This window comes from Scomber japonicus, chromosome 2 (genome assembly GCF_027409825.1).
Source record: "Scomber japonicus isolate fScoJap1 chromosome 2, fScoJap1.pri, whole genome shotgun sequence".
NCBI lineage: Eukaryota > Metazoa > Chordata > Actinopteri > Scombriformes > Scombridae > Scomber > Scomber japonicus.
This window is the reverse complement of record NC_070579.1, coordinates 7,408,347-7,418,906: the sequence shown is the minus strand read 5'-3', so window position 1 is coordinate 7,418,906 and position 10,560 is coordinate 7,408,347. Positions and strand designations below refer to the sequence as shown.

The 10,560-nt window shown below is 40.2% G+C and overlaps 1 long non-coding RNA gene across 1 annotated transcript; it reads right to left on the bottom strand.

Moving 5' to 3' along the window:
• Positions 1–344: 344 nt before the first annotated feature.
• Positions 345–1,641, bottom strand: LOC128374646 (uncharacterized). The gene is made up of 3 exons (XR_008323007.1): positions 1,558–1,641; positions 1,395–1,449; positions 345–376 (listed from the first exon to the last, which is right to left on the bottom strand). It is a non-coding gene; the product is annotated as an uncharacterized LOC128374646 (long non-coding RNA).
• Between the last annotated feature and the right edge of the window lie 8,919 nt (positions 1,642–10,560).

Below are 10,560 nucleotides of genomic sequence, written 5' to 3'. Positions count from 1 at the left end.
TTCTATAAAAGGAAAAATAAAGCATTATCATTGACAGTTTGTCAATCTCTCTCACTATATATATATATATATATATATATATATATAAATATATATATATATTTAAATCACATAGTAGTAAAAATGTTCATGAGAGAGGAACTGCTTACCCCGATGCACTACTGGCACTGTCAAATTTGACAGAAGAGTACTCAACAGCATCCTCCTCTTCTTCCCTTGTTGTTCTGGGAGATTTAGCTGCTGTGATGTTGGAGTAGAGAGCATCTGGCTGCTTCTGAGAAAAGCAGACGCTGGCGTAGTGAAGGTCATCCTGCTCTCCTGCCACTTCTCTTTGTGTTGCAGCTGATGAGCTGTCATTAACTGGACACATTCCTAGCTGATGGGAATACAACACGCATACAAGAGGTTGATCTTCAATTTTAGGGACTTTACAATTACTTTAGCAGTTGGCTACTGAGGATTTCTTGGCACAGTGCTTCATATTGTTTATTAGGAACTGATCATTACTTTGCTGATCTAAACACCTGCAATCCTGAGTCAGTTATCTGACTGTAAATTGCTTCAATGCAGTCACCTATCCTTGGGTCAGACAGCCATATTCTCTACTGCTTCACCATTATCAGAACAGCTCATGTGTTCCCCCAAACACCACAGACAGCTGCTCCACATCTCAAGGAGAGAAGGCAGTGTCTCTCTCTGTCCTCACCGTGACCTCAGGTCCCATGTTTGACCCTATATATCCCAACATGTGGCATCTAAGAATGGAAAATCCCCTAACATGGAGCAGATTGTGGTGGGAATGTGAACTGACCATGATCTGGCCACAATCATCCATTGTTCACAGCTAGCCAGAAAATGAATCGCAGTCCAACCTTGACTATTACAACAAACTCTGTTGCATTTTTTAAATATTCCGCAGTGAAGGGACCTTCTTGAGGACCTTCTGAAAATTACATGTGGTGACCTGCTTGCAAGTGTGAGAATAAAACTCAGAAAGACCTCTTCTCTCTTCTGAGTTTTCATTACAGAAATTGCCAGAACAACACATCTGACAAATGAGTGGAATGAATGTCCTCATCTAGCATTTTGGTTCTCTCTCATTTTTCTGAGTGAAAAGAAACTGAACAAAAGGGAGTATACACCTAGTTAACCAATTCAACCATTGATTATAGGAGCAAACTAAACAAAAAGCACAGGTTTTCATCTTGTGAAAATTTTACCAAATGTCTATCACCTTAAGTGAGATGCTTATTTGACTTAATGGTCATTTTAATAGGCCATACTTTGTGGTTCTATCAGTTAGTCTAGTATAAATTTGGATGAAGAAAGGTGACTAAAATGTGACAACAAGTACTCTTCAAAGTTCTCTTTTACACCAGAAAACTTGAACTCACCTGTGGTCTGTTGTCCGTACTTCCTCCAAGCTCAGACTGTTGTGTCCTTTTTCTTCTGAATGGGAAAGTTACCAATGAGATGAATTGACTTATAAAATAAGGACACAAATTACAAAATTTTAGATGTATCAGTGAACACAATTCTAGTGATAGTAATACTCACCTAATCCAGAGGAAGGCTACGACGATGATGATAGCCAGGAGAAGAACAGCAATTGTTCCAATAGCTGCTGATATATGTGCACCTAAAGGAAATTTAAGTAATTCCACTTTAATATGTTGCTGTAAAATTTCCCACAGAACATCTGGCTTTGATGGCTATAGCATATGATTCACATAATTTAAGGAACCTTTCAATGACCCATAGTACTCTGTCTGGAAGCTTCTGCATTTGCTATGTTTATCCAATCAATTATTGGGTTTTTTGTCGCCCATCTATATCAGCTCTGAAGCTATTAAGTTGTTGTTGCTGTATGATAAGGAACAGTTTTCCTTTGGTTAAGGTTGGGACACAAGTGCTTGTCTATCTACTGTGAATGCATGTAACTTACCTCCCACCAAAGTCAGATAGGAGCTATGACGTCCTCTTCTGTTCTGGGCTTCACAGTAATAATTCCCACTGTGCTCAGATCGAAAGTGAATGATGGTGAAGATCTGTCCTGATGCTATCGGTAAGTCTTCATTCTCCTTGTACCAGGTGTAATTAGCTGCTGGGTTAGCATCACTGCTACAGGTCAGATTCACTGAACTGCCCTCCACTATCTCAGCAGAGGGACTCAGTGACACAGATGGAAGCCTTGGAGCATCTGGTGATCAATATGTATAAAAACACAACTTATAAATATCTGTCTGCAGATCTAATGGGTAAACATAGGCAAACTAGGCAGTTTTTGAGAGCAGTGCAAGCTGGGAAGAGCAGATATGATGGTAACATTAAAGTCTGTGTAAAGTAAGAATAAATATGTGTTCTGAGTTTGACATACCACAGAAAAGTGTGTTGTTAACCACCCTGCCAAATTTGAATGATTAAAAAAATGAAATTAGGCTTCAAAGTTCTGTAAAAATCTGCCTTTTTCTCTGCTCCCCTGTGGGAGTGCCCTCCGAGTTCGCTCAAACCCCGCCCCCTATCAAGTGTCACCTGTCAATCAAAGTCACCACCTCCACCAGAAACATGGAGGCTAGGGTGCGCAGGTGGTCGAGTGGTTAGAGTGCATGCCATATACGCAGCCGACCCCGGTTCGAATCCCGATCGGAGGTCCTTTGCTGCATGTCACATCCCCTCTCTCTCCCATGTTTCCTGTCAGTCTACTGATGAATAAAGGCGTCTATGCCAACAAAATCTTAAAAATAAAAGAAACATCGAGGCTATGTCTGAGAGCTTTCTGCAGCTAACTCAGCTAACTGGCAACTATACTGTAGTAGTAGTAGTGTGCGCTGAATGTATTCATACATTGTACATTGTATATTCTGCTCCCCTGTGGGAGTGCCCTCCGAGTTCGCTCAAACCCCGCCCCCTATAACAAGTCACCACCTCCACCAGAAACCAGGCGGGGAGTTCCTGTCTTTTGAAAAGAAGCCAATGCGGAAGTAACTTAGAGCTGCATTCTATCAAAACAAGTCAATGGAGAATTCACCAACTTCTCACTTGATTTCTAACCTCAGTAAACTTTTTCAAAATGTGTTTATGGTCTCAATCGCTAGTTTAAAGCCTTCTTCAATGCATTCTGATGTTCATTTGTGACATTTTGGCCTCCCTGATTTTATATTTGACGATAAAGCAAGCTACGTGGCTACGTTGTGATTGACAGGTTGATTGACCAATGTCCTTGAGATCCAGCCCTCGCAACCAATCGCAGCGTCCCCGCTCCGCCGTTGGTCCCGACAATACGTTCGTCCATGACTCCGCCTCATGCCCATATAAGTAGAATCCGTGTTCATTTTTTCCCGGCATGCACCTGAAATTTTCAAGATGGCGCTGCCTAGATTCGATACTATTGGCTTCCGAGCAGCAGTCCACAAACCAATAGGTGACGTCACGGATGTGACGTCCATTTCTTATATACAGTCTATGCCAGAAACATGGAGGCTACGTCTGAGAGCTTTCTGCTGCTAACTCAGCGGCTAGCTCGGCGGCTAACTCAGCTAACTGGCTAACTGTGGACTGTAGTAGTGGTAGTAGTGTGCGCTGAATGTATTTATACCTACAGCAGCAGGGGCGGCTTTATGCTAATCACCACCGCAGACCCACCCACTAAATCCTGAACACAGAAATCTTGAAACACAGTTTGTGAAGCCTAGCTCCACAATTCAAATCTAAATGGTTGAAATGTTTTTTAGAAATATATACACATTAAATAGGTCATATAATTTATGACCTATTTAATGTGTTTGGAAGAAAAAGTCTGAATTCACTTTACACAGTGTTTAATGTATTGAGGCCCTGCAAAGCAGAACATTTCTATCTGTTTACAGTAGATCATTTTATACAACAAAAATACCTTTTATACAATTTTGGCATAAATTCAAGTCAAATTATTCCTATTTTGAAGCTCAGCACACCAAGACATCATATCAGTTTAAGAAAAAACAGACATCAGAAAACAGAACAGTCAAACCCAAAACATCCACCACTTTACATTATTCTGATGAGTCAATGTAATGTGTCAAAAAACACCCTGGGCACTTTGACATTAAAGTCACGGAGAGCAAGGTAAAAGTTAAGAGAGATGCAGAAAGAAAAAAAGTGGCTTGGTTCACCCTCAAACATCTCAGTCATCATGTCTTATTTACAAAGTTGGTTTGTGTCATTGATTAAAGATTAAAAAGCAAAATCCATTTTAAAATCCTCTCTCTCTCTCTCTCTCGTGTACCAGCTGCCAAATATCACACAAGTATCTATTTCCATAAATGTCTTGTTGTTCCTGACTGAGGCTGTAAGAAACATTACTGTAAAAGACATCAGTCACCAATATCAGATGAAACCAGCAATGTTACATCTGAAAAATGCTTTACTGTACATCTGTGACAACACACTCTTTGTTCCCATTAGACCATAAAGCTGCTGCAACTAACTGAGATTGAGCTACACGAACAGTGCTATTGTCAGTTGGGAGGTTTAACACAGCCTGCAGTGGCATCTGGCAGGAAACTCTGACTGTTGTTTCTGTAGCAGATGTTTTATGAACCCAAATTCAAATTGTAAGCTCACCGTACTATACTATAGTTACATATATTGTGTTATGTTTCGTACTTACACTGGACATCCAAGACAAGAGACGAAGAGTTGATCTGTCCATACTGATTTTCAGACTTGCAGTGGTATGACCCGCTGTCCTCAGAGCTGATGGAGATGAAATTATAAATGTATTCTGGTCCTTGAAGCAGTGTTTGGTTCTCCTTGTACCAGGTGTAATTAGCTGCTGGGTTAGCATCACTGCTACAGGTCAGATTCACTGAACTGCCCTCCACTATCTCAGCAGAGGGACTCACTGACACAGAGGGAAGCTTTGGAGCATCTGGAAGAAATGTATTAACATAGATAATCAATATATTGATGATGTGTTACTACAGTGGAGAATATTCTATTTAAATAATTAGTAATTTAAGTGTGTAATAAAAACGGAAACTTTGGAGGAATGATGCATTTGATAGTATGAATATACTGAAACGCAGCATAACTATGGCAGCACTGATTAAAACAGCCTCTGTAGCATATACTGGAGCTGCTCAGTGAACTAGCAGCAGACTTTGTTATCCCGATGCAATAAATCTAACAGTTTCTGTGGCATTTAAAAAGCAGTTTCACTTACATCTCACATCAATAAAGATGCATTCAGATGTCCTCTTCTCCAGCTCGTTCTCAGTTGTACAGTAATACTCTCCAGAGTCAGAGGACTGGATGGAGCTGAAATCAGCTGTGGTTCATTATTGAGCAGCATTTGGTTCTTCTTGTACCAGGTGTACTTAGCTGCTGGGTTAGCATCATTGCTGCAGGTCAGAGACACTGAGCTGCCCTCCATGATGTTACCAGAGAAACTCTTCAATGCAAAAGGAACTTTCGGAGCATCTGGAAGAGATTGTACAAACAAGCATTAACATGAGAGTGTGCTATTATAGAATGTAAACTTTCCGATTTGCTCATGAAATTAATTAATACAGTAAAGAAAATGAAAAGAGAGCAGCTGTTCCAAGTAATTGTATCTGCTGAGTGCTGATTCCAGTGTGTTCAGGCCAACTATGACTAAATAAATAAATATATACATTTACATATACATTTCAATCTTCAGAATTGTATGGCTGCCTGGCAAACACAGATCTAGTTAGCTGAGGGGGAAATTAGCAGCAGATTGGCCCCGCAGCTTTGATGGATGCTGGACATTCAGGTAATTATTCAGCTATATGTCTGCAGCTGTGCCAAACTGTTTAGCAGAGCTGTTAGTTTTGACAGAGGTAATGTGACTAGATCTAAAGATAATATTTGATTACCATATAAGCTGTAATTGGTTTTATACTTTATCTGAACCTTTTGTTTTTAATGCATTGGATTTATGTGTATCGAATACTTACAAATGTCATGGCCCCTAAAAGCATGGGACCATCCATCATGGTTTGTCATTTGGAGCAAAGTTTCCACCAGATTACATTTTGTTAGTGAAACAGTGGAGTACACTTACACACTTGTAGAGAGCGATATCCGTTAATGGCACAGGAATAGCTGTGTGCAGGATCAACAACTCCTCTATAAGAAGGAAACGTTTCTTCCTCAATTTTCTCCTCATTTCTGTACCAGGCATAGGAAGAACGACGAGGAGGAAGACAGCTGCTAAAACAAATCAGGTTTGGACCGCTGGAAGATTGAAACACCTGCATCTTTACATCTGGATCTGTGAACAAGAAACAGAAATGTCAGAAAATGAACTGTAACTAACTTAAAGTTGCCAGTACAACTCTGTTCCCTTCTGACCAGAGGAGATGAGTTTAATATCAAAAACTGGGGAGACTGAATATCACTCTCAACATCCTCAACCTTAATCATAATATATTCAATATGTTTTTGCTCCTCTAAGTTAAACTTAACCTCAATTTTGTGCTTTTCATTTGATTGATCATTTATTGACTGAGAAATATTTAAATTAAATCTTTTGGACCGGACAAGTTTTACTTTATGAAAATGAAATTCTCCATAAGCAACATGTTTAATTCTGATACACTGACTTCATCATCAGTTTGTGTTCATCAGTACCTGAGACAGTCAGAGTTGTTCCAGGTAAACTACTCCTCCATTCAAAGCTTTGTGTTTTGAATGTGAAGTGATACTGGGCTGAATCGCTCTCTCTCAGGTCAGAGATTCTCAGAGTGAGCGTCCGCTCTCTGTTTCAAGGACCTGAACACGACCTGCATACTGGGAGTCTTTACTAAGGTCCTCAGGCTGTGAGGGAATTCCTGCCACTGATGACTACGATCAGGACTGAACCAGAATGATGATGTGATAGATTCATGACTGTTGTATGTGGAGGAAATGTCCACTGATGAGCCTCTGAAGGCACAGATGCTTCTGTCAGTGTAAATCACTCTGTTGCAGGATTGACCATGGGCACCTGAAAGATGAATTTGTTTTTATTATCACTCTTAAATTAACAGCCTTCATTACATTTATTCAGTGCTAGTTGTATTGCTATGGATGGGGCAGTCCCTATTTAACATATATGAAGTAATTGTACAGTTCCTAACTAAAACTCTCCACTAGATGGTGTAATGTTAGTGGAAATGGAGAGTACTCACACACTGAAGGGGCAGGGTGATGCTCATATCCTCTCACAGCACAGGAAACGCTGTCTTCACCATAAAAGTAGTCCAAAAAAGAAGATGTATATTTCTGAACTGTCTGTCCATTCTTGTACCAGATGTAGGGGTAGTGATCAGGTAGACGACACATACTGTGACAGCTCAGCTCAGCTCTGATACAGGGATGTAATCTGCAGCGTGACGGGTTAATCACCTTCACCTGGAAATCTGATTGTGAAGAGAATAGAAATACAATTATACATATACTCTATAACAGACACATATAGATTCACGGTGGTGTTTCCTAAATGTTAAACATATGTAGTTATGCAAAACAACAGTCCCCTGTAAACACATGTAGACAAACAGGTGCAAAGGAGATAAAATAGTGGTTAAAAAAAAAAAGAATCCTGCACACTGTCAAGACTTATGTTTAGATTTATCAAATTTCACATAGCAAATGAAAACAAGCCTGCATGTATATATTTAACCAATATCATGACTGGTATAGTGTGATTATATAAATGTGGGAAACATTTAAACAGTAGCTATGTGTGAGTGATGATTAAAAATTGAACTGTAAAAGGACATAAAACATCATAGCTGTGGTAAATGTTCTTTATACCACAACTGTCAACCAATCAGACTGAAATCCTGCATATTATCACCTCTTTGTCATATATTTCTCACTCCAACAGAAATGTTACCTGTGACAGTCAAAGTGACTCAAGTGAACCAGTAAAGTGTCCTCCTGGTTGGTTTGTTATGAAACTGAACTTGTACTCAGCTGAGTCTCTCTCTCTCAGGTCTGTGATTCTCAGAGTGCAGTCGTTCTTATCACAGCGATACTGCACACGACCTGAGTACTCTGAGTCTGTTATCAGATCCACAGGTTCATTATTACTCAATTTAGTAAACCAGAATGTTTCATCAACTGCAGTATCAGCATTATTACTCTGGATGGGTATCTGTAGGTGCAGTTTATGTCCACTGTTGATCCTTTTACGGCACAGATGTGAGTAGAAGTGTAAGTCACTCCCCAGCCATTATGACCCTGTACCACTGTAACACAGAGCACATCAGAAACCACAATCAGGTTTATAACAACATTAGAGGAAACGCTTCTCTCTCTCTCTCTCTCTCTCTCTCTCTCTCTCTCTCTCTCTCTCTCTCTCTCTCTCTCTCTCTCTCTCTCTCTCTCTCTCTCTCTCTCTCTCTCTCTCTCTCTCTCTCTCTCTCTCTCTCTCTCTCTCTCTCTCTCTCTCTCTCTCTCACTCTCTCTCTCTCTCTCTCTCTCTCTCTCTCTCTCCCTCCCTCCCTCGGCATGGCAGCCAGTTATTAAAAGGCTTCTTGGTTGTGGCTTCTTCAGTTCTATCTGACTGGCAGGATGTCCCAGTTATTTATCCTCTATGTGGTCGTCATCCCTGAGCGTCCCCGGAGTCTAAGTCTAAATTACAGCATTGAAGTTGTCACATGAGGCCAAATGTGCATGGTTGTTAAATTTCCTGGGAAGGAACGAAAGGTGAGTGTTGTAGCCCTCTTCTTCGGCTGAGGATACCGTCCTCTATTTGATGTAAATGGATTTCTTCACTCCTCTGTCAAACTATCTGTTATACTATACTGCCTGTATAGGTAAACTGCTGTGTCTGATTGATTGATTGTTTAGGTCCTCCGATATACTGTATAAGTCTGTACATTCCTCACTGCATTTGGCTGCATACAATAGACTGCTTCTCTTGTGTTTGGGTGTGCGGCCTTTCGTGTGGACCAGTTTCTGTGTCGGTGTGTTGCTGGGTTGGAAAACAGAGGGATGTAGTGTTTGTTGAAAATCTTCTTGAGTTTCTCAGATGCTCCAGACACGTACAGTATAGAACAACAATGTTTTTGCATGAATTCTTCTTTTCTTCATCACCTCCAGTTATGGTATTTTCCAGGATCTTGTGGCTGTTTTGACAAAGGTCCATTTAGGGTATGAGTGAAGTGCATCTTTCGGGTGTTTGTGCTCCTTTTCTTGGGCCTGGGCACTCATCGGTACATTATCAGCTCGGTGGTGCAGGGCTCTGATGACTCCAAGCTTATGCTCCAGTAAGAGGGATTCCTGCATGTGGAGGCTCCTGCCCTCTTCAGCGTGTATGGCATAGTCCAAGAAGGTTAGGCTGTTGTTCCTTTCGTGAGAACTTTATGTTATTGTCTACGGGGCTTTTTGCATAATGTTTGATCTGGCATCACTGTTAATCTAGCTGTGTTCGTCATTCATGTTTTCACGGTAACCAACTAAACAGAATGGAGATCTCGTGCCAAAACCTGCCCCAATTAAACAGTCAAAGTTTCCCTAAGAGCATACCTATCATTACTACATACATCAGATTATGAGTATGAGTATATTTTAAATTACCATAATAGACATCAGACATCATGTATTTATTTATATGCTAGAATACAGACCAAAATGGTTTGAAAAATAACTACTTAAATGTAAATGTTTCATACTTCCAATTTTGTATTTAATATTAGTGATCTAAGAGTAAATTACTACATAATGCATTCAGCTAAAACCCTGTAAATACCCTAAAATGTGAATGAAGATGTACAGTACCTGATACAGTGAGAAGGAAGACCAAAAATCCACTGTTAAACCCATAGCTGTTCCCCTCATCTGTCTGTTGAAACATGTCAGATGTTAGATCAAATGAGAATGAGAAACACCGCATATCAGGTATTCACATCAAATTAGCGAGGCAGTAATGATATATCTGTTGAAATCTGGCCTGGCTTTCTTCCTCTTTGTATCATTAACATGCATGAACGGTTGAATGCCTGTACATCCCCAACCTCAAATGAAGAAATGAAATGGGTTTTTCTGTTGTTTCGCAAACAATGCATGAACTTTGAACTTGAATAGAAAGACAGAAAACGTGTGTAATAGTCACATTACAACATCCTGCCGTTTGCAAGACTTCTAGAAAGCAAAGATTTTACAACAGAAGTGAAAATAAAGGAATGTATCTCATGTCTCACTTCAGGTCAGCTTCCTCATCAGTGGTTTCAGGTGCACTTTAAAGCTGCAGTTGGTAAGTCTTATAAAAGTAACTTTTTGTCACATTTGCTAAGACTGTCACTATGTAAAAACAGTATTTCATGAAACTAGTAATCAAAATGCTCATCAGCCTCCTCTGGGGGAGGGACTTTGGAGGCAGGGCAGGAGTGCAGCGGAGAGGAAGGGGGAGGGATGTGAAAGTTGTACTTCTTCAAATTTGATGCTAAGTCCTCTCTCTCCTCAAAGTTACCAACTGCAGCTTTAAAGGTTGAGTCAACATTTCTAATCCAAAACACTCTTTTGGTTCAGCTAATATCTTCTAGTGTCCATAAAGAGGCCTGGCTC